The sequence below is a fragment of the Salvelinus fontinalis genome, chromosome 39 (assembly GCF_029448725.1).
Source record: "Salvelinus fontinalis isolate EN_2023a chromosome 39, ASM2944872v1, whole genome shotgun sequence".
NCBI classification, from domain to species: domain Eukaryota; kingdom Metazoa; phylum Chordata; class Actinopteri; order Salmoniformes; family Salmonidae; genus Salvelinus; species Salvelinus fontinalis.
Genome location: NC_074703.1, coordinates 16,855,259 through 16,881,529, shown reverse-complemented (window position 1 = coordinate 16,881,529; position 26,271 = coordinate 16,855,259).

Below are 26,271 nucleotides of genomic sequence, written 5' to 3'. Positions count from 1 at the left end.
TGCTCCCAATGCCACTTTGGGTACACCGCAGCATCCACTGAGAGGCTCTTGCTGCCAATGGAATGCCTGACAGTTTGAAAGACGTTTTGGACATTACAGTGAAAATGGTTAACTTTGTTAAAGCAAGGCCCCTGAACTCTCGTGTATTTTCTGCACTATGCAATGATATGGGCAGCGACCATGTAACGCCTTTATAATATACAGAAGTGCGCTGGGCAAAGTATTGACTAGCTTTTTTAAATTGAGAGATGAGCTTAAAGTTTTCTTTACTGACCATAATTTTCACTAGTCTGATAATTTTCACTAGTCTGACCGCTTGCATGATGACGAGTTTCTCACACGACTGGCCTATCTGGGTGATGTTTTTTCTCACCTGAATGATCTGAATCTAGGATTACAGGGACTCTCCGCAACTATATTCAATGAGCGGGACAAAATTGAGACTATCATTAAGAAGTTGGAGCTCTTCTCTGTCTGCATTAACAAGGGCAACACACAGGTCTTTCCATCATTGTAGGATTTTTTTGTGTGCAAATTAACTAAAACTTGACAATGTCAAATGTGATATAGCGTAGCACCTGAGTGAGTTGAGTGCAAAATTACGCAGGTACTTTCCCGAAATAGATGACACAAACAACTGGATTCGTTATTCCTTTCATGCCTTGCCACCAGTATGCTTACCAATATCTTAACAAGAGAGCCTCATCAAAATTGCGACAAGCGGTTCTGTGAAAATTGAATTTAATCAGAAGCCACCGCCAGATTTCTGGATTGGGCTGTGCTCAGAGTATCCTGCCTTGGCAAATCGCGCTGTTAAGACACTGATGCCCTTTTGCAACCACGTACCTATGTGAGAGGGAATTCTCGGCCCTCGCTAGCATGAAAACGAAATACAGGCACAGACTGTGTGTGGAAAAAGACTGAGACTCTCTCCAATACAACCCAAAATTGCAGAGTTATGTGTATCTTTCAAATACCCTTCTCATTAACCTGTGGCGAGTTATTGTCCTTCCGGAACTTTCATTACGCACACCTGTCCCCTATTCCCACTGATTAGTACTTGTATAAGTGTGCCCTTTGGTTTCCATTGGGCTGTCGATTATTGTTACTATGTCCGCTGGTGCGTGTGAGTACCTGTGCTGTGTGTTTTGGCTTTCGTGCCATTGTGGATTGCGCAGATGATTACGGGTCTCGTCCCGTGTGTTAATCATTGTCTGTGTGTGTTATTTATTCGAGGTGCTCCTCGCTCTTTTGTTTTGGGTTTCTACCCTGTGTTTTGTTACGTGTTTGTTTGGTCTTCGTCCACATGCCTTTACACAGCACTCCGTAATTTGGACTTAATAAAAAACCCTATTATGCATTCCTGCGCTTGTCTCCCGAATCTCTTCATACCAACGTGACAGTTATTCACAATTTTTGATGAACAAATAAGGTTTTATATGTAAGATTTTTAAATAAAGGGCACAATTATTGATTATTATTATTTGTGCCCTGGTCCTATAAGAGCTCTTTGTCACTTCCCATGAGCCGGGTTGTGACAAAAACTCACACTCATTCTTATGTTTAATAAATGTATCGTATAGTGTGTGCGTGGCAGGCTTACAATGATGGCAAAAACAACATTTGAGAGTGCGCTGACCCTGGTGCTGGAGGAGGTACGCAGCTGGAGGTTGAATGTTTGAAGGGGTACGGGACAATAAAAAGTTTGGGAACCACTGCGTTGGAGGATGCTTCTTGACATCCTAGTAGCCTACAGTACCACCTCAGGTCGGCTACATCCTCTAAAGCCCAATAGCAGTAGGAGAGAGAGAGGGGGAAGTTCTCTTATCAATTCAGAGTGCATATGATATCACACCACTGGCCATTAATCAAATATTACCCTCTCCTTTCTATTACAGTAATATAATGAAGTTCTGGGCTGTGTCAGATAAATGGGGACAATAACTTTTTCCACATGAAGACTGTCTGTCCACCAGCTCATTTCAACTCTTTCAGGTTCCTTTTCCAAGTTGAATTTCTAAGTGAATGACATCTCTATATTTAGATAGTGGCGTGTGATCCTGATCCCTAATGAACATATGATAAGACAGTCTCTGCAGTAGGTCTCTGGATCATTTCTTCAGAGTGTGTGGTGAGTGTACAGAGGTTGAGCCATGACCTATATACCAGTCCATCATTCAATAAAAAAACAATTGTTCCCAGCTAAATCCGTATGGAAATCATTTCAAATCATTTCAAATAGTTGTGTTTTCTCGAAAATAGCACTTTAAGGAAACTGACTGCAGGTAATGATATCTGTAGGTTTACAGTACATTCACTTGGGTGAATTTTCCAAAGGCTAATGTTAACATTGGCCTGTGGAAACCCTTGCCTTAATGACTCACAAATAGGAATATATTAGCCTGGTTGCTTCAGCAATTTGTTTTCCAAACAGAGATCGTCTGAAAATAGCACCCATGCATGAAAAAATTTACATAAATAAAACGTACTGTAGGCTGTGGATAATTATTACTCAAGCCAAATTAATCTACATGCATTCATAATCTGTACAAGCCGTGACGATGCTGATGCATTCTGAAACACAGATTTGTAAGACCTCTCTGGTTATTATTGTCCATTTGTGTGTGCGTATATAACTGTTCATTTGCAAAACACTGTCATAGTCATGAAGACGGAATGTTCCAGAGAGACTTCAATATGTACAGCATAATATCAAACTGGATGTTGTGTTGCCTGTGTGCCTCCAAATATAGATCTATAACTCCTCTTTGTCCCTCCACTCAAGGATGGCGAGGAAACAACCTGTCAAGGTCATGTAGAGTATGAACGTGTTAGACAGAGGGATACTCTGTCACACACAAACACAGACCACACACACCGAGACCTCACACGCACTCACACTAGTGGCGGTGCAACTTAATTTCATCTCTCACTTTGTCCTGTCTGCTGCAGTATCCATTTTTCATATTTGCTGCCCCCCCCCCACCCCCCCCCGATTGCGGCATGTTAGCCATCAATCAATGAGAGCCAAGGGCTGTTGTTACATGGAGCGGTCCTCTCTTAATTAAGGGATGCAATTGAAACCATGAACATTTATTTTATCGAATGGCCCGAGAAGCAATCAGATAAACAAGGTGACTCATTCTTGTAATCGTTGTACTTAGTTTTGTTCAGAGCCCCTCATAACACATATTAACCTGATCAGAGACTAAGGATTTTCCTCTACACCTCCTGTCTCTAAAAAGCCAATTGTCCAGAATATTGTCATGCACTTGTTCATCTCAGACCTATTTGTCCACTGTAATCCCAGGACAACGTGGTATGATCAACCAAAATGGCAGTGTTGACTTCGTTCTTAGTTACTGTGAGACAGTTATTGCCTTGGAATGTACAATGTGTACTAGTTGAATTGTTCAGCTTTTACTGTGGTCATGAAACATAATTTGTGACCGTGTTGTTTATAGGAACTCACTCCTGTTGCTCTAGAACTAGCCCAAAGTGAAGTGTGTGTGAGTGTGTGTGTGTTCCCATCCTTGGAATTACCTGGCGTGACAGAAATACTTGCTAAGATCAACTGCAAGAGTATGGAGGCCACAGTCACCCAACACCAACTGCGCTGGCTCGGGCATGTCTTCGGGATGTCTCAGGAGCGCCTGCTGCAGAAGATCGTGTATGGCCAGTTACACCGTGACCGGCTGTCTACAGGGGGCGGACGAAGCGCCACGAGGACCAGCTGAAAACGTGGCTGAAGAAGTGCAATCATCAAACCCACAGACCTGGAGGACGCCGCTGCCGAACATCCCACCTGAAGGCAGCTCTGTCAGAGCGGTGTACAGAGTTGGGAGGAGGAGAGGAACACAAAGAGACAGCAAAAACAACCATGCCTTCCCCCACCAACACAGAATACACATGCCCCACCTGCAATAAAGCTTGTGGATCACGGATTGGACTCTACAGCCACCAAAGTCTTCACCGTTACCTCAGAAGTGGAAGTCATCATGGACTACCATAAGCAATGGACTACCATAAGCAAGTAAGTGTGTGTGTGTGTGTGTGTGTGTGTGTGTGTGTGTGTGTGTGTGTGTGTGTGTGTGTGTGTGTGTGTGTGTGTGTGTGTGTGTGTGTGTGTGTGTGTGTGTGTGTGTGTGTGTGTGTGTGTGTATGTGTGTGTGTGTGTGTGTGTGTGTGCGTGCGTGCGTGCCTGTGTATATATGTGTGTGAGCATGCCCTTGACTAGCTTTGGGAACAGATTTGCTCACAACTGGAAGGGGGCATCAGGGGCATCCCTATCAGCGTGCCTAGTGTAAGGGACAGCTGGCACAGACACCAACCAACGTCATATATTAGCCAGGTGGGTCCTCTCAATACCCCCATAAACACCGACATGAGCGATAGATGAGCAATAGAAAACAGAGAGAAGTAACTGAAGACTTCTGCACCATTCAGTCAATTAGCGTTTAGCGTTACCATTTGGCAACCCCTGAAGAGGAAGACAATGCCTTTTGAATAATGTACTTTGTTGTGACACTGGACAGATGCAAGGTCAGAAGCTTCAAAGCTGCGGTAACTAAATCTGAAAAAGCACTTCTTGTGATGTCAGCTTCGCAAAGGGTCGCAACGTTCCACATGTCCGTTAATGGGTTTGAGTGTTCTGCATGGTGTAATACGATCAAGTCCACTCGTCAAAGACAGATTGACACTTCACTTACTGGTTTATACCTGTAATGCAAAGATAGCCTTTTACATGGAAACAGAAACTACGAACATTATCTGAAGAGTGCTTTGGATTTCGTTCATCACCCTGTTTATTGCTCCCATTCTTTGTTCAATGGCAATTTAAGCTTGGCATCGATCAGCTTTAAACAAAAAATGTGTATATTTTCTAGATAAATACATTACTCCACTCAAATGCTTACCTATGAGTACGGATACATCCATTTGACACAGAGTCTGAAAGTGACAGTAAGCCTTATTATCTAACCATGCTAAGGTCAGGAGGCAAGGCCTGTCTAGTTGATAGTATCGCCAGTTTTTCGCTGAAATACCAGCTGGACTATTAAAAGGAACAAATAGTTGTTGTGCTGGCAGTGCAACACTCTCTCTCGCTCATCTCATGTGTGGATGCTGTTGCCAGGAGCTCCTCCATCTTCCTTTGGGATTTTCTGTCCACTTCAGACATTGTCCTTTGACCTCCTCTCTCACTCTCTCTCTTACACACACACTCTCTCTCTCCCAGTCTCTTTCCCCATCTCCCCCCCACTCTCACCCTCACTCTCTCACTTTTGCTCTCTCTCCATCTCGCTCTTTTGCTCTCCCTCTCTCCCTGTCTCTCTCTCTCTGTCTGTCTGTCTCTCTCTCTCTCCCCCTCCTCTCTCCACCTCACTCTCTCTCGCTCTTTTGCTCTCTCTCTGGGATGGAATGATCCTCATTATCTCTCTGTCACATTAAAGCTTATATGCGGCAGCCAGCAGAACCCCCTCAAGGTGATGAGGGGCGAAAGGCCAAGTAAAGGGTTTTATCTCTCTCAGGCTACCATGTGACTCTCAGTGCACACACACACACACACACACACACACACACACACACACACACACACACACACACACACACACACACACACACACACACACACACACACACACACACACACACACACACACACACACACACAGGCACACACACCTTGCCTTTCACTGGCGCAGTGGCGCTGACAAGATACATGATGAACGCAACCACAGTGATTTATAATAAGTCACTTCAGAGCGATGCCATTGCAGAAGAGGAAATTGAACAAACAGGCCATGCTATCTGTCACCAGATGACCCAGTTCAAGTTCAAGAAGCTGCCTGTCAAGTACAATTGACTGCACAAGTGATATATTAGACCTTAATGGCAGCAGAAAAAAGACTGTCTTAACGATTGCCTTTGCTGGATATGTGAAGGTCCCACTGTAGGGTGGATTGCAAAGAGGAAACAAATGATTTCCCAGTGAAGCATCTTCCCTCCAAAAACGCATTCGATACACTTCCAGAAACGGCACCGGCAAGGGAGTTACGTGACCACATATCAACCCGCTTCTTGATTGAAGCAAAACCCTTTGAGAAGGAGTTTAGGTGAACTGTACTGTATTTGCAGTTTTCTCTTTGCCATTGTAGAAGATGGTGTGCTATGAGAAGATGACAAGAAGAAATCTCAACAGCTGCTCAGGTGCTGGAAGTGTTACACGGCCTTCAGAATGTATTCACAACCCTTAACTTTCTCCACATTTTGTCGTGTTACAAAGTGGGATTAAACTGGATTTAACTGTCATTTTTGTCAACGATTTGCAAAAAATACTCTGTAATGTCAAAGTGGAAGAATAATTTTCTAACAGTAATAATAATAATAATTAAACAATAATACAGTATATCTTGATTAGATAAGTATTCAACCCCCTGAGTCAATACATGTTAGAATCACCATTGGCAGCGACTACAACTGTGAGACTTTCTGGGTAAATCTCTAAGAGCTTTCCACACCTGGATTGTGCAATGTTTGCCCATTATTATTTTCAAAAATCTACAAGCTCTGTCAAATTGGTTGTTGATCATTGCTAGACAACCATTTTCCGGTCTTGCCAGATTTAAGTTTAAACTGTAACTTGGCCACTCAGGAACATTCACTGTCTTCTTGGTAAGCAAGTCCAGTGTAGATTTGGCCTTGTGTTATTGTACCGCTGAAAGGTGAATTAATCTCCCAGTGCCTGGTGGAAAGCAGACTGAACCAGATTTTCCTCTAGGATTTTTGAAATCCGAGCAAGGGTAGCATTCCAGAGAGACATCAGAGACTGTAACGTTCTTTGCTTCACGGAAACATGTCTCACTCGAGAGACGCTAACGGAGTCGGTGCAGCCAGCTGGTTTCTTCACGCATCGCGCCGACAGAAACAAACATCTTTCTGATAAGAAGAGGGGCGGGGGGGGGGGGGGGTATGCCTTATGATCAACGAGACGTGGTGTGATCATAACAACATACAGGAACTCAAGTCATTCTGTTCACCTGACTTAGAATTCCTCACAATCAAATGTCGACCGCATTATCTACCAAGGGAATTCTCTTCGATCATAATCACAGCCATATATATTCCCCCCCAAGCAGACACATCGATGGCCCAGAACGAACTTTATCTGACTCTTTGTAAACTGGAAGCCACACACCCTGAGGCTGCATTCATCGTAGCTGGGGATTTTAACAAGGCTAATCTGAAAACAAAACTCCCTAAATTCTATCAGCATATCGATTGTGCTACCAGGGCTGGTAAAACCCTGGATCATTGTTATTCTAACTTCCGCTACGCATATAAGGCCCTCCCCCGCCCTCCTTTCGAAAAAGCTGACCACGACTCCATTTTGTTGCTTCCAGCCTACAAACAGAAACTAAAACAACAAGCTCCCTCGCTCAGGTCTGTTCAACGCTGGTCCGACCAATCTGATTCCACGCTTCAAGACTGCTTCGATCATGTGGATTGGGATATGTTCTGCGTTTCGTCCAACAACAACATTGACGAATACGCTGATTCGGTGAGCGAGTTCATTAGAAAGTGCATCGGCGACGTAATACCCACAGCAACGATTAAAACATTCCCAAACCAGAAACCGTGGATTGATGGCAGCATTCGAGTGAAACTGAAAGTGCGAACCACTGCTTTTAACCAGGGCAAGGTGACCGGAAACATGACCGAATACAAACAGTGTAGCTATTCCCTCCGCAAGGCAATCAAACAAGCTAAGTGCCAGTATAGAGACAAAGTAGAGTCGCAGTTCAACAGCTCAGGCACAAGAGGTATGTGGCAGGATCTACAGTCAATCACGGATTACAAAAAGAAAACCAGCCCCGTCGCGGACCAGAATGTCTTGCTCCCAGACAGACTAAATAACTTTTTTGCTCGTTTTGAGGACAATACAGTGCCACCGACACGGCTCGCTACCAAAACCTGCGGGCTCTCCTTCACTGCAGCCGAGGTGAGTAAAACATTTTAACGTGTTAACACTCGCAAGGTCGCAGGCCCAGACGGCCTTCCCAGCCGCGTCCTCAGAGCATGCGCAGACCAGCTGGCTGGTGTGTTTATGGACATATTCACAATCCTTATCCCAGTCTGCTTTTCCCACATGCTTCAAGAGGGCCACCATTATTCCCGTTCCCAAGAAAGCTAACCTGTTGAGGACAGAGGGCGCTGTTTCCACTTTGGGGGAAAATTGTGCCCAATTTAAACGGCCTCGTACTCAATTCTTGCTCGTACAATATGCATATTATTGTTACTATTGGATAGAAAACACTCTCTAGTTTCTAAAACCGTTTGAATTATATCTGTGAGTAAAACAGAACTCCTTTTGCAGCAAACCTCCTGACAGGAAGTGGAAAATCTGAAATCGATGCACTGTTCTAGGGCCTGCCTATTAAAGTCCTTGATATTTATTAGTTTAGATGCACTTCATGCGTCTTCCACTAGATGTCGACAAGCAGTGAGAGAAGAAATTGAGTGTGTAACTTGATCTGGGGTTGAATAATAGCTCTTGGCATGACGTGTCACCAGTTTCCTGTTTTTTCTGTAGAGCGCGAGAAGGGACCTGGATTTGCCTTCTGATAAGCTGTCGTTATCGACGACTAATATCTCCGGCTTTGATTTTATTTGATACATGTGACAATATCATCGTAAAGTATGTTTTTTCAATATAGTTTAATCAGATTATTGAAATTTTTTCGGGAGTTTTGCCCGTGTTCCGTTCTCTGAGTTTGTTGACGATGGAGAGATTCGCGCCACTTGGCAAGTGTGCTTGCTAAATCGAGAGGGAAAAAGGCCGTTCTAAAACCAAACAACGATTGTTCTGGACAAAGGACCCCTTGTACAACATTCTGATGGAAGATCAGCAAAAGTAGGACCCATTTTATGATGTTATTTCATATATCTGTCGTACATGTGAAATAGTTGCGCCCAGATTTTGGGTACTCTCTCGCTATACCTAAGCTGGATGTCGTAATGAAGTTATTTTTAGAATTCTAACACGGCGATTGCATTAAGAACTAGTGTATCTATCATTTCCTATACAACATGTATTTTTTAGTTATGTTTATGAATAGTTATTTGGTCAGAATAAGTGTGTCAGAAAAAGTGTCAGAAAAATATCTGGACGTTGTGGGAAAAAGCTGCTACGTTAGCACAATGTATAACCACTGATTTCAGCTCTAAATGTGCACATTTTCGAACAAAACATAAGTGTATGTATAACCTGATGTTATAGGACTGTCATCTGATGAAGCTTATCAAGGTTAGTCAAAAATTATATATCTTTTGCTGGTTTATTCGCTATCGCTAACGTGCCTATTGCTATCGCTAACGTGCCTTGATGAATGAATGCGGTAGTGTGGTAGGTTATTGTAGTAAGCTAATATAATGCTATATTGTGTTTTCGCTGTAAAACACTTAAAAAATTGTAAATATTGGCTGGATTCACAAGATGTTTGTCTTTAATTTGCTGTACACCATAGATTTTTCAGAAATGTTTTATGATGAGTATTTAGGTATTTGACGTTGGTGTCTGTAATTACTCTGGCTGCTTCGGTCCTATTTGTGACGATAGCTGTGATTGTAGCTGCAATGTAAAACTGATTTATACCTCAAATATGCACATTTTTCGAACAAAACATGGATTTATTGTATAACATGTTATAAGACTGTCATCTGATGAAGTTGTTTCTTGGTTAGTTTGGTTGGTTCTTGGTTAGTTAGGTTGGCTTTGTGCATGCTACCTGTGCTGTGAAAAATGTCTGTCCTTTTTTGTATTTGGTGGTGAGCTAACATAAATATATGTGGTGTTTTCGCTGTAAAACATTTTTAAAAATCGGACATGTTGACTGGATTCACAAGATGTGTATCTTTCATTTGCTGTATTGGACTTGCTAATGTGTGAAAGTTAAATATTTCTAAAAAATATCTTTTGAATTTCGCGCTCTGCCTTTTCAGTGGAATGTGGGAGGAGTTCCGCTAGCGGAACGCCAGAGCCAGACAGGCTAAGGTAACTGAGCTAAACGACTACCGCCCTGTAGCACTCACTTCCGTCATCATGAAGTGCTTTGAGAGACTAGTCAAGGACCATAATCACCTCCACCCTAGCTGACACCCTAGACCCACTCCAATTTGCTTACCGACCCAATAGATCCACAGACGACGCAATTGCAACCACACTGCACACTGCCCTAACTCATCTGGACAAGAGGAATACCTATGTGAGAATGCTGTTCATCGACTACAGCTCAGCATTTAACACCATAGTACCCTCCAAACTCGTCATCAAGCTCGAGACCCTGGGTCTCAACCCCGCCCTGTGCAACTGGGTACTGGACTTCCTGACGGGCCGCCCCCAGGTGGTGAGGGTAGGTAACAACATCTCCACCCCGCTGATCCTCAACACTGGGGCCCCACAAGGGTGCGTTCTGAGCCCTCTCCTGTACTCCCTGTTCACCCACGACTGCGTGGCCATGCACCCTTCCAACTCAATCATCAAGTTTGCGGACGACACAACAGTGGTAGGCTTGATTACCAACAACGACGAGACGGACTACAGGGAGGAGGTAAGGGCCCTCGGAGTGTGGTGTCAGGAAAATAACCTCACACTCAACATCAACAAAACAAAGGAGATGATCGTGAACTTCAGGAAACAGCAGAGGGAACACCCGCCTATCCACATCGACGGGACAGTAGTGGAGAGGGTAGTAAGTTTTAAGTTCCTCGGTGTACACATCACGGACAAACTGAATTGGTCCACCCACACAGACAGTGTTGTGAAGAAGGCGCAGCAGCGCCTCTTCAACCTCAGGAGGCTGAAGAAATTTGGCTTGTCACCAAAAGCACTCACAAACTTCTACAGATGCACAATCGAGAGCATCCTGTCGGGCTGTATCACCGCCTGGTACGGCAACTGCTCCGCCCACAACCGTAAGGCTCTTCAGAGGGTAGTGAGGTCTGCACAACGCATCACCGGGGGCAAACTACCTGCCCTCCAGGACACCTACACCACCCGATGTCACAGGAAGGCCATAAAGATCATCAAGGACAACAACCACCCGAGCCACTGCCTGTTCACCCCGCTATCATCCAGAAGGCGAGGTCAGTACAGGTGCATCAAAGCAGGGACCGAGAGACTGAAAAACAGCTTCTATCTCAAGGCCATCAGACTGTTAAACAGCCACCACTAACATTTAGTGGCCGCTGCCAACATACTGACTCAACTCCAGCCACTTTAATAATGGGAATTGATGGAAATTTATGTAAAACTGTATCACTAGCCACTTTAAACAATGCTACTTAATATAATGTTTACATACCCTACATTACTCATCTCATATGTATATGTATATACTGTCCTCTATATCATCTACTGCATCTTGCCATCTTTATGTAATACATGTATCACTAGCCACTTTAAACTATGCCTCTTTATGTTTATATACCCTACATTACTCATCTCATATGTATATACTGTACTCTATACCATCTACTGCATCTTGCCTATGCCGTTCTGTACCATCACTCATTCATATATCTTTATGTACATATTATTTATCCTTTTACACTTGTGTGTATAAGGTAGTAGTTGTAGAATTGTTAGGTTAGATTACTCGTTGGTTATTACTGCATTGTCGGAACTAGAAGCACAAGCATTTCGCTACACTCGCATTAACATCTGCTAACCATGTGTATGTGACAAATAAAATTTGATTTGATTTGGATTTTTGCCTGTGCTTAGCACCATTCCGTTTCTTATTATCCTGAAAAACTCCCCAGTCCTTTATGATGATATAAATAGCATAACATGAAGCAGGCATCACTATGCTTGAAAATATGGAGAGTGGTACTCAGTAATGTGTTGGATTGGATTTGCACCAAACATAACACTTTTTATTCAGGACAAAAAGTGAATTGCTTTGCCACGTTTTTTTGCACTTTTACTTTAGTGCCTTGTTGCAAATAGGATTCATGTTTTGGAATATATTTATTCTGTACAGGCTTCTTTCTTTTCACTCTGTCAATTAGGTTAGTATTGTGGAGTAACTAAAATGTTGTTGATCCATTAACCTATCACAGCTGGTAAACACTGTAACTGTTTTAAAGTCACTCGTGGTGAAATCCCTGAGCGGTTTCCTTCCTCTCCGGCAACTGAGTTAGGAAGGACGCTGTTGTATCTTTGGGTGTATTAATACACCATCCAAAGTGTGCTTTTTTTTACCCCACTATCGGTAGGTGGCCTTCTTTGCAAGGCATTTGAATACCTCCAAGGTCTTTGTGTATAGTTGAATCTCTGTTTGAAATTCACTGCTCGGCTGAGGGACCTTACTGATAATTGTTTGTGTGGGGTACAGAGAAGAAGTAGTCATTCAAAAATAATATCAATCACTATTATTGCTCACAGAGTGAGTCCATGCAACTTACTATGTGACTTGTTAAGCACATTGTACTGCTGAACTTATTTAGGCTTGCCATAACAAAGGGGTTGAAAACATTTCATCTTTTTCTTTGTTGTTCATTTGTACAAAAATTCTAAAAACATAATTCCACTTTGACATTATGGGGTATTGTTTGTAGGCCTGTGACACAAAAAAATCTCTATTTAATCAATGTTAAATTCAGGCTGTAACACAACAAAATGTGGAAAAATTCAAGGGGTGTGAATACTTTCTGAAGGCACTGTATGTACTGGGAGCATATCCAGGGGCATGAAAATGTGTTGACCAAAGATAAAATACCATTGACCTTATCGTCCCCAGAGGGGAATTGTACTTGGACACACAGTGCTGTTGTGTCCAAACAACACAAATTATATAAGATGATCTCATACAAACATTTGAAGCAAATGGAAACTGTGGAGCAAAAGTCTTTCGATCGGCAGATGTGCCACATACGACGCAGTTCTGTCTAATCATCATTAGAAAGCAGTCATGAAAGGCCTAGCAAAAAAGACTCATAATTTGTTCCCCTTACCAGATAACAATGATGAAAAATGGTTATGTCACAGGTGACATTCTCTAGCATCTGACATTTTCCACTGGGGGTATAAGTTCTTTACAAGGTGACAATAACAAAGCAAAATTCAATTGATTGGCATTATCAGAAAGCATGGGGGAGCATATGTCGCGACAGATGGTCCAAAAAGTGGAACTATGGATTTTCCAATCAGAGGGGAGGATGGGGGTGTTTAACTTAGTTTAGAAAGTTCCAGAAACCCAGCACATGGTTGATTGTGAAATACACATTAACCTTTTCACTGAGTGGTGTGGAATGGAAGGCACAGATGTGTTGGGGAAATAGGAGAGCTGTGGAGGTGCATTCCGATTTGCATGCTAGTGGCCCCGGATGTGTAGTTGAAGCGTCCTTTTATTTATTTTTCTCATTACACTACACCAGACCTAATCATATCCCCATGCTACATCGAGGGCAATCTAGCGGCGCAATTGCAGTCATGTCAAATTGCAATCAATAGACACTGAGGCCCACCCCAGGGGTGTTAGCCAACAGGAATAAAAGCCTTTAGGAGGGCCTTGTGGATTACATTTGAATGACAACCCACAAAATAATCACTGGTCCCGTTGACACAGCAACCCCTCTAAGTTTGCCACTTCCTCTTTGATCCTTGCAGAGGATTTCCTTTCTGATGTGAATTTAGCATGTGATGATGCCTATCTAATCTATAGTGCTTCAGTTATTAAATCTGTTATTCTGAAACGTAACGGTCAACTATTTTATTTTAAATCCTATTGATGTCCGAGTTATATGAGTGTGATTGGTTCATGCATGTCTAAATGTTTTCATTGTTATTTCCTACCTTGAAATACTGCTGAGTCAGACAGTGAGTCATTTTATTTTATGATAGGCTTTGCTTCAGTAACATCTCCATAAATATAAATTATTTTAAACAATGGCTTGCCCAGTTAGCCTTGATCCACCTTGAAAATAGAAATGAACGATGGATTAAAAATACTTCATATGAATCAACGTACAAGGCCCAAACGTTCAAGTGTTTACCTTGAATAGACTTACTTTGAAATGCTGAACTCCATTGTATTCCTAAAGCAGATAGTGCAAACAGAGCAGCAGTGGTGTTGTGCAGTCCTCACACACCTAAATCAGCCTCCCTGCTCTAAAAACAGGAGTAAATGTGATTTTAGAATGTCTCTCTGTGTCATCTACACCACAGGATGTAAGACAGCTCTCAGACAAACACTAGTAAATAGTAATTCATCGCATAAAAGCGAATGTCTTTGGAGGAGGCGGGTGAGTTAAAACTCTGTTGGTGGAAGATAGAGGATGAGAGGCTTGAGGGTTGCTCATCTTTAAATAATCCCTTCCTTGTGTCCTCTTGTTTCATACAGCAGTGCATTTATTTTCTGTATGCAAATTACTTCAAGAGTTCAATCAATTATTAATATATGTGAATGTTTCATGAATCATAGTGTTGGCAAACTGCAGATGAATTAGAGTTATCTGGGCTATTGTGTAGAATGTCCTTTATAACTCAGTATTTCAAGGTAATACACACACGAGGGGGACATGACTGAGGTCGATTTTCACCTTCCCAGACATTGGGAAGACAGACACATGAGACAGCCCTGAGTCTCTGTGCTTGTAGGCAGAGAAAGCATTAAGTCACTTTTTTCCAGGTAAGACTGCCAAATATCAATCATCAATCAATATGACGCTCTCCAAACGGGAACAAGTGCTTTCTCCGCTCAGAACTAATCTATTTGTCACAAATGGTGGATGCAGATGTCTACCCAGAATATTGGGAACATATATGCGTCTGTAAATGAAGTTCCATTGTCATTATTTTACAGCAACACTGTCATTATTACTGTCATAAGTCGAAGTTATGGACTCATAAAAATCCATTTCTGTCTGGAAATAGCTGGGTTTAATTTATATGTAAATGTGCTCTGTGTACATTATTTGTCAGCAAATTATTTGTTGAATTGTGACATGGGGGGAAAAGAGCTGGATTGGAGGCCTGCTCTCAAAATAAAGGGGAATGATTAAAAAAAAATCACAACATAAACATTTAGACTCAAACCCCAAAGGAATTCATCACTGCTTTGAAGTATAAAACCAATCTATCCAACCTATATTAAACAACCAAATTCTGCTGCTTTTCAATGGATGCAAAAATACAGATTACTCAAACTCTTTGCTTTGTGTGTTTTTAAGAGAAGACAATGAGATCATTATGGAAACTAATATAGGGGCACGGGATTGGAAACAAATTTAGTTAAGAAGAAAATAAACAATATTGCAGTAGAGCTCACTGCAGCGTTTAGTCAATTCTCCATTCTAGCTCTGGGAATAGGGATAAGCTCCACGTCAAGTATTACAATATTGCCCTGTGTTAGTCTGTAATGACCATCACCACTAGTCACAAACACACTCATAGTAGAGCTGTGGAAACATTGCAGTTAGAGGATCAGGGGGCCTTTGGCTTGTGGATCTATACTCTGTGGAATCACAAACAGAATAGTTTTATGGTTCAGATTGTATTATCTTATTGTCTATCTAGTGCTCTGGAACAACAGTGTCAGGCTCGGGCCTGTAACAGTCAAACTGAGTGTGTTTTGGGTGTAGGAACCATTTTAGATACTGAGGTGTAGGATGTTAGTCATGTGAAGGAGTGCAATTTGTTCAGTGAGCTGATCTAGCTGATTGACTATCGAGCACAAAGGAAATTGAACTCAGCTTGAACTAATGTTCTTTCAAGACTCTTAACAAGTCTCGGATGTTGTGTCCTACCTAGCAGACTGCAATCTAAGGAGGATATTCTTTGAGGATCCGACTATCTGTTCAACCAGAGAAATTTGTCTCTTGCGTGGATCACTACATTTCCTTTCTTCTCTGCACATTTCAATCCGATCTAACCTGTAAACCGAATAAGGACACGCAGATTTAGAGTTAAAACACCTTTTAGTAACAGTGTCAATGTCCTCAACCACTCAGATGAACTACAAAACAAACCATTATACACTTAGACATGACCTCCTAATTGGGCTCATGTTAATTGACTCTATGCATTTCACAAAGGACAAAGGATAAGTGTCTGTATTCAATCAAATCTATTGAGAGCCTGGAGGATGGTTGGGGTAGAATATGCAAGGTAAACATGGAATTATGAGGAGTTGATTCTATTTTCAGGCTTGGGGGTCGCCGGTGATGCTATCTCATATCTGGACTCAGTGATCTGCACAGCACTCTGATTCCAGGGTTAATCAGATTAGTTTAGCGCCGAGACCCAGATTATTTGATTGAGATTAGTTTAAATGTCAGCTTCTATAAATGGTCTCAAATGTCAGTGCTCTCTGAGGTGAGATTCCATTTCATTCAAATATTTTTTTTAATTCACACAGACCTAAAACAATCTTTCAGCTTTAATTACGTTAGGATCCTTTCATTGGTGTGAGTGAGTGAGTGAGTGAGTGAGTGAGTGAGTGAGTGAGTGAGTGAGTGAGTGAGTGAGTGAGTGAGTGAGTGAGTGAGTGAGTGAGTGAGTGAGTGAGTGAGTGAGTGAGTGAGTGAGTGAGTGAGTGAGTGAGTGAGTGAGTGAGTGAGTGAGTGAGAGAGAGAGAGAGAGAGAGAGAGAGAGAGAGAGAGAGAGGCACCTAAGAAAGGCAGTATGTACCTTGGGTTTATCATCCTCTTTGAAGTGTGTAATCACAGGGTTTCCGGTCAGACCTAATGAAATAACATCCCTTGGCCAAGACCAAAGCTACTTCTCGTCAGAACAGAGCAGTGGGTACATGAACTTAAAGGAGGATCATGCATGGGTGAAGATAAACTCGGCACCCATAACAAACACGAGAGACTAGGGCCAAGATAACTTGGAACAATCAAATTAAATAAAATTGTATTTGTCACATCCACGTGTTTAGCAGATGTTATTAAGGGTGGAGCGAAATGCTTGTGTTTCTAGATCCAACAGTGCAGTAATATCTGACCATTTTCCAACACTACACACAATACACACAAATCAAAAGTAAAGGAATGGAATTAAGAATATATACATATTTGGGCGAGCAATAGCAGAGCAGCATAGACTAAGATACAGTAAAAATGGATAGAATACAGTATATACATACAGTGGGGAGAACAAGTATTTGATACACTGCCAATTGTGCAGGTTTTCCTACTTACAAAGCATGTAGAGGTCTATAATTTGTATCCTAGGTACACTTCAACTGTGAGAGACGGAATCTAAAACAAAAATCCAGAAAATCACATTGTATGATTTTTAAGTAATTTGTTTGCATTTTATTGCATGACATAAGTATTTGATCACCGACCAACCAGTAAGAATTCCGGCTCTCACAGACCTGTTAGTTTTTCTTTAAGAAGCCCTCCTGTTCTCCACTCATTACCTGTATTAACTGCACCTGTTTGAACTCGTTACCTGTATAAAAGACACCTGTCCACACACTCAATCAAACAGACTCCAACCTCTCCACAATGGCCAAGACCAGAGAGCTGTGTAAGGACATCAGGGATAACATTGTAGACCTGCACAAGGCTGGGATGGGCTACAGGACAATAGGCAAGCAGTTTGGTGAGAAGGCAACAACTGTTGGTGCAATTATTAGAAGATGGAAGAAGTTCAAGATGACGGTCAACCACCCTCGGTCTGGGGCTCCATGCAAGATCTCACCTCGTGGGGCCTCAATGATCATGAGGAAGGTGAGGGATCAGCCCAGAACTACACGGCAGGACCTGGTCAATGACCTGAAGAGAGCTGGGACCACAGTCTCAAAGAAAACCATTAGTAACACATTACGGCGTCATGGATTAAAATCCTGCAGCGCACGCAAGGTCGCCCTGCTCAAGCCAGCGCATGTCCAGGCCCGTCTGAAGTTTGCCAATGACCTTCTGGATGATCCAGAGGAGGAATGGGAGAAGGTCATGTGGTCTGATGAGACAAAAATAGAGCTTTTTGGTCTAATCTCCACTCGCCGTGTTTGGAGGAAGAAGAAGGATGAGTACAACCCCAAGAACACCATCCCAACCGTGAAGCATGGAGGTGGAAACATCATTCTTTGGGGGTGCTTTTCTGCAAAGGGGACAGGACGACTGCACCGTATTGAGGGGAGGATGGATGGGGCCATATATCATGAGATCTTGGCCAACAACCTCCTTCCCTCAGTAAGAGCATTGAAGATGGGTCGTGGCTGGGTCTTCCAGCATGACAACGACCCGAAACCCACAGCCAGGGCAACTAAGGAGTGGCTCCGTAAGAAGCATCTCAAGGTCCTGGAGTGGCCTAGCCAGTCTCCAAACCTGAACCCAATAGAACATCTTTGGAAGGAGCTGAAAGTCCGTATTGCCCAGCGACAGCCCCGAAACCTGAAGGATCTGGAGAAGGTCTGTATGGAGGAGTGGGCCAAAATCCCTGCGCAGTGTGTGCAAACCTGGTCAAGAACTACAGGAAACATATGATCTCTGTAATTGCAAACAAAGGTTTCTGTACCAAATATTACGTTCTGCTTTTCTGATGTATCAAATACTTATGTCATGCAATACAATGCAAATTAATTACTTTAAAATCATACAATGTGATTTTCTGGATTATTGTTGAAGTGTACCTATGATACAAATTACAGACCTCTACATGCTTTGTAAGCAGGAAAACCTGCAAAATCAGCAGTGTATCAAATACTTGTTCTCCCCACTGTATATGAGATGAGTACTGCAAAATATGTAAACATTATTAAAGTTGTCAGTGATTTCAAGTCTATGTATATAGGGCAGCAGCCTCTAATGTGCTAGTGATGGCTGTTTAACACTCTGATGGCCTTGAGATACAAGCTGTTTTTCAGTCTCTCGGTCTCACCTTTAATGCACCTGTACTGACCTCGCCTTCTGGATGATAGCAGGGTGCAAAGCAATGTGAAGGGTTGTGAAGAAAGGGCCAATATAACAAAAGATTTCCCCAAAAAGCACAGACATATTTTTGGTGAAACGCCAGAAATGTTCTCATTGTTTCCATTGAGCATTAGTGCAATTATGCATTATACTAAAGCTCTGTAGGAAGTATAATTTGCATGATTTACGATAAGTGATAAGTGTTGCATTGTTTGAGTCTGGAAGCAGTCTCCAAAAAAGTATATATTGGAACTGAAATCAAATGAGGTCATGTGGGCTTGGCATGCAGACACACAATCACTCCACATGAATCCCTTTAGATAATGGCATTTACACAGTTGCTTTTTTTCTTTTTCATTGTTCTTACAGTTTGTTTTCTGTTCCATGAAGGACTTACAACCCTCTACCCCCGAGTAACTTTTTACCTCTAAAGGACCACTTAAAGCTTCCCAGCAGTCCACAAGTGCTGATGTGGAAGTAGCTACAGCAAAGTGTACACAGGAAGAATAATTGAGGGGCAAAATGGAGGTAAAGGGCAGTTTGGCTGAAGACTAATGGGAATGATTATGAATATGGACTGGCTGTGATTTACCATAAGGGAAAGCACTCTACACTGTAGTCTGAAGGAGCTCACTGTCACTGCAGTGGTACCACTATATGCACTCAAGTACTTTGCTGGCCAAGTCCCAAGGTTGGCAAGCCAGGGCAATCTCCAATATCTCTCGTATAGCACCTCAAATCCACATTGATCTTAGTCACGTCTTTCCCTCTGAGAAGTGCCTAATGCAAATGCTTTGGCTACGGTGGCTAGAATCAGTTATGGTAGCTAACTTTAAGGCAGTTGCACACTTACACTGATATGAGTCTAAATGTGTTACTAAGGTGTGGTGAAGTCTGTTTAATGTTATGTTGATGGCATGCAGTGTTAACTCAACACTGCCTCATCACTGCCCTACGAGGTCCAATGTGAAGCGCTGGAGTGTAACCTCTTTAGCCGTCAATAAGTATCGATGGTGTAGAGTGGTCAGGTGAGGACAAAAACAGGAGTTGATCTGTTCACAACTCATTATGTCCTGTCAGCACTCTCGTTGTGTCAACTCCATCTGACAGATTGGGAACTGATCTGGTGCCATTTCTGTTAACCTTTTATTGCAGTTGGCTAAATCAGGGTCAAACAGAGGGATTCTTGGTAGAATTAAATCTACTTTGAAACAGAAGTTTATACCTCACACACATGGTTATGGTCTTAAAAAAAGAAGACACCTGTACCATATCAGATATAGAGTTGAAAGGTATACCATTTTGAGTTTGCATCCCAATATTACACTTTCTATACATCACAGAAGACTGAAACATAACAAAACTGTTTGACAAAGAAACACCGGATTTTCATCCGTTTTTTTCTAAGAATCTTTATTAAGTTATGAAAATGATTAATAATAACATTCCACCCATGAGACCAAAGAGGGCGCTTTTGGTCATTGACTGCAGGACAGGTCTACACAAATGTCCAGTACCGTGTTTGTCACCATCGTTATTTTGTCTTATCACCATCTCAAACAGCGATTATTACAGTTTATTTGATATGACGGTTAGCTATATCAAACAACATTTGGTACTTTATTACACTGTACCTATACTCTGAAATCAAATATATACAGTGTCTTCAGAAAGTATTCATATCACTTGACTTTGTCCACATTTTGTTGTGTTACAGCCTGAATTCAAAATGTATTAAATAGATTTCCCCCACCCATCTACATACAATATTCCATAATGAAAAAGTGAAAACATGATTTTAGACATTTTAGCAAATTTATTGACAACGAAATACAGAAATATCTAATTTACGTAAATAACCACACACCTTTGCTATAACACTCCAAATTGAGCTCAGGTGCATCCAATTTCCTTTGACCCTCCACCTGTGGCCAATTCAATTGTTTGGACATAATTTAGAAAGAAACACACCTGTCTATATAAGATCCCACAGCTGACAGTGCATGTCAGTCAGAAACTATACCATAAAGTCCAAGGAACTGTCCGTAGAGCACAGAGATTGTGATGAGGTATATATCTGGAGAAGGGTATAAAACAATTTCTAGTGTTGAATGTTTCCAAGGACACAGTGGTCTCCAGCATTGGGAAATTGAAAAAAATATGGAACTACCCACACTCTGCCTAGAGCTGGTTGTCCGACCAACCTGAGCAACTGGGCAAGAAGGACCTTGGTCAGGGAGGTGACCAAGAACCCAATGACCACTCTGACAGAACTATAGATTTCCTTGGTTGAGATGGGAGGACCTGCCAGAAGGACAACAGTCTCTACAGCACTTCACCAATCTGTGCTTTATGGGAGAGTGGCCAGACAGAAGCCACTCCAGAGAAAAAGGCAAGTGAAAAACCTAACAGCATAAGGCAAAATATTCTGTGGTCTGATGAGACAAAAATGTAACTGTTTGGCCTGAATGCAAATACGTAACTATGGTAAAGCGGCAGGGAATGGGAGACTGGTAATGATAGAAGGAACAATGAATAGAGACAAATACAGGAAAATCATTGATGAGAACCTGCTTTAGAGTGTATAATGACCTTAGACTAGGAGCGAAGATTTACGTTTTACGTTCTTACAGGACAATGACCCCAAGCATACAGCCAAAGCAACGCTGAAATGGCTTCAGAACAAGAATGTGAAAGTCCTTGAATGGCCCAGCCAAAGCCCAGACTTGAATCCCATTGAAAATCTCTGGAAAGATTGGAAGATTGCTGTTCACCACCGGTTTCCATCTAACTTAGCAGAGCTTGAGAAAATCAGCAAGGAAGAATGGGAGACAATCCTCACATCCAGATGTGCAAAGATGATACAGATATACCCAAGATGACTCCATGCAGTAATGTGTGAATACTTATGTTGTGTGAATACGTATGTAAATGAGATATTACTGTATTTCATTTTCAATAAATTAGCAAAAAATTATAATAATGTCAATTTGACATTATGGGGTTTTCTGTGTATAAGGGTGAGAAAAAACAATTTTTAATTCAGACTTTAACACAACAAAATGTGGACTAAGTCAATGGGTATGAGTACTTTCTGCCATGAGATTACGGGTATGGTAATGTCAGTGTATGACACACAGAACCACATTGATCATTATTTAATGATTAAAGGAGCTCTAAATGACATTTTGACCAAAAGGCTGACATCTGTCCATCTTAACATCCATATTTCATAACCCTTCTAACCAGGTCATTTTAAAAACCAAATTTGAGATTAGATGTGATCCTGCAAGCATTTATTCATATTTGACGCAAGCTCGCCCAGTTACCATGACATAATAAACGTTCACTGATCTTTGAGTCTATTTAAACTATAAAATGAGAAATACATGGGCACAACATGCTATTGACTTTGTAGTTCCTGGACTTGAGATCCCCACTAACCTGTTCAGGACATGGTGGTTCATAGCACATCGCTTCCTCAGCCATATCTGACTGGGGCCAGACGGGCTGCCTGGACAGCTAGTCCCTGACTGTCCCTGACCTGCATAAGGCAGTTGTCACGTCTCTCTTTCTGCAGTGAGAAATTGAGTTTGACTCTGCCTGTTTGTGCCCTGAATCCTCCGGGGGCTGTATTAAAAACGCATCGCAGCAATGTTGACAGGAATACATTTATCGGAATTGTGTCGCCTTTCAAGAGCCGGCTGGGGGTAGCGGGTAGCACATGCTGCCGCGGGTCGGCTTGGCTGGCTGGTATGGTGTTTGATCTCCATATCGTCTGGATTGGACAGCCCTGTTCTTGCTGGTTTGGTGCCAATGTTGGAATTTCAGTCAATGAAGAATTTTGAGAAATACAGTATAAGGCTACTTTTTGTGTAATGCATGAAGACAAAACTTAGAAAAACATTGTGATCATTGTTCATGTACTGCATGTTCCCTGTATTGAATGTATGTCCTGGTTCAACCTAGTCCAGTAATCAACAGTTACTGTACAATTCTTTCTCATAAATGTCTATCAATAACAAGAACTGAGGAACAGTAACTGGTGATGAATGCCACACAATTCCTATTCATTTTGAACGCTAATGCCGGGTTGTCTTTGGTCTGAATAAATTCACATAAACAAACACACAACTGCATACACACTCAACACAGGACATGTACAGGTCATGGTAGGCCATGGTATGAATCATAAACGCAATAACGTTTGTTGTTGAAGGTAATATTTTCCTTTTACTTACACTTAACAAGGCATGAGCAATAGGTTCTAGTGTAGTTAGGTAAAATGACAAGTATGGCAGGGCAGAAGGCTCGAATAGTATTGAACCAAGGGCTTGACCTTGCTAGTATTTCCATGTAATGTATTCATTGATTTTAGCTTATCCAATATGTCTGTATGACGTCATGTGCTTCATCTTTAAAGAAATGAATCTGCACCACACTACGTACTGTATGTAGGATGTTAATTTGAGACAGTTTGCTACAGAAGGAAAATAATCTTGGATACGTGAATTATTATTTGGATTACAATTAATGGACATCTTTGTAGGCGTTGATACATTTTTCATACAGGAAGATCAAGTCTGACATTTCAAAGTGGAAATTACAAACTTCAGAAGCCTTTTTAATCCTCAAATAGACTACAATTTAAGAAGGTCCTGGATTGCAGTAAAGTACTCCTGCAAAAGGGTGATCCAATTAAGATCCTACATCTGTACTAATTTATTTGAGGCATGGTGCCATGGAGAGGCTTGGGTTGCTTATTGCAGTCTCCTTGACGTCTCCTGTCAGGTAGCTGCACCGCAGCTGAAAAACTCATAAGCAGTGAAATCTGACAACATTGTGTGGGTTGACGATTTGGAACTTGTCACACAGTTAATGACTGTCACAGGAGGAAGCCCTTGGAGCTACGGTGAAATATGGGTGTCGGCTATGAGGAAAGTGTTTGTGTGTGTGTCTGTGTATGTCTCAGTCCCTGGGTGTGTGAGAGAGGCGACGAGAAAGATAAATAAAATATGCTTGTATGTGCACCATGCATGTCATATCTGTCTGTGTGTGTGCCAAAGTCTACATGCATGGAAGAGTCTACCTGTGTGTGTAGGCTAATATGCCTGCAATTTGAGGACATAAAACGTTAAAACGGTGGTATTTCATAATAGCCTTTTATAGGTGGTTGTCATTTCCTCTTACCCTTAAGCCATCGCGTGGTACATAGGAACACCCCTCCAGGCTTTGATAGGATATCATCTGAACAAGGTACGGATTAAATCTGACTCTGACGCAATTCCTTTTTGACGGGAAAGTCATTACCAGGCGATTATGAATGAAACATTTAGTACAAAATCAGGTTTATGAGATGGATTGCTCGGGAACCCAGGCCTCTTTGCATTTAAATCACCTCTCGTGGCCCACTCAAACACTCTGTTTTATTCATGTTCACCGAGACTAATGATGTCGAACGCCCTATTAATTGCTGGAGATGCAGGCTCGGGAATGTCATGTCACTCTTTCTACCTTTGCTAGTGAGAGTGAGAGATGTATCTTTTGACACAATGACCCAAGCCTAGAGACGATAGCATGACTCTGCTACGAGCCAATGAGGAAGGTTCGGCTCACGAGGATAAAGAGCCTTATCAGGAAGTAAGCCGTCGGAATTCCAAGTAAGCAGGCCTGTACAATACATGCTTTAGCGCTACCTCTTGTCTATGTAGTCTAACCAGTGCTCTCCATCAAATAAAACGATTGCCTGTTTTTTGGCCAGATTTTGCCTTGAAAACTACAGTACTGACAATCACTGGTGTACTACCGGAGGCCCCTGCAACCCCAATGAGGCGAGGGGGGCCCCAAGCAATTAAGGGCCTCCACCCAAACATTCACCTAAAGCATTCACTAGAGTATTGCACATTTGGATATGTCGGTTGAGCATATGTCTCAATCGTTGATTACAGTGCACTTAACCCATTCATAGATGCTAATTACCTTTAGCGCCTATTGGTGATAGTATCTTCTGGCCGGGGGATTTTTTAAGAGCCCTGACACTCATTCTGAATGTTAAAATGCAATTCTTGCGGTATGGTTTTGGAAACCTAAGGAACATTTCTTTCACAACAGCGAGAAATAATTAAAAAATGACTACATACCTTTAAAGGGTAGGCTTCCCACACAGTCCTGTTTGTTACAGCGCTCGTTTACGGAAACCGACAGAAGACATGAAAGTAGAGCACTTTATGTTTCTAGAACCGTACAACAATTGAGAAACTATTCTCGTTTAGATAGTATTTGGCTGTTTTGGATGCCTGAGTCAATTCACCTCTTAACAGAACATGTAAGGTCCTTGGACTATAAGGAGTAACATTAGGCTCCTTTAATCTATTATTGGGCTAGGTCTTTGTAGAATGGAGGTGTTGCCCTGGTAACATAGTCCTTTGTAGCTTAGTTGGTAGAGCGTGGCGCTTGTATTTGCCAGGTTAGTTGTTTCAATTCCTGGGACCACCCAAATGTATGCATAAATGTAAGTTGCTTTGGATAAAAGTGTCTGCTAAATGGCATATATTATATTACTAGGGCTAGCTATCAAAATAAACATTTTGAAAGAAATGTTTTTATCATCACCGTGAACATTTTATTGTAAGCGTATGATAAACACATGCAGGCTAGATTGCATTGCCAGTGTTTGTTATTCCTGTTCTGTTCTGCCTTTGACAATCAATGTGACTGTAAAATAAAATGCTAGTGAGGTACTGCATGATCTCAGTCAGCCTGCATCCCAATCAATATTACATCCTCGTTAGAGAGACAAATTACCCCTTGTCTCAGTATACAGATGTCACCCCGTCCTCATCGCTGTAATCCTGGCTCTCCCATCTCCCCGTGTTGAGATCATTTCTAATTACACCTAAAAGGAGCATTTTGATAGAGATTAATTGCATCCCTTGACACCCCCTCTCCCATACCCATTGATCCCTTACCTTCCCGTTTCTCCCTGGGGTATCAATTTAACCCTGGTAAAACAGCCCATACTAAGACAGGGTACAGTATCTGCAAGGAAGCAATCTCATCCCTGGGATCAAACTGAGTCACCAGGGAGGTTTGAGGCAGTTATGGAGAGGTGGATGCGGATTTTTGATAGTGTGTGTGTGTGTGTGTGTGTGTGTGTGTGTGTGTGTGTGTGTGTGTGTGTGTGTGTGTGTGTGTGTGTGTGTGTGTGTGTGTGTGTGTGTGTGTGTGTGTGTGTGTGTGTGTGTGTGTGTGTGTGTGTGTGTGTGTGTGTGGAGCAGTAGTTTCTACAGTGTGTGCGCTGGTCTTTTTCTCCCCCCGGTTCATACTCCACGCCTGAGTGGCTGCCAGATC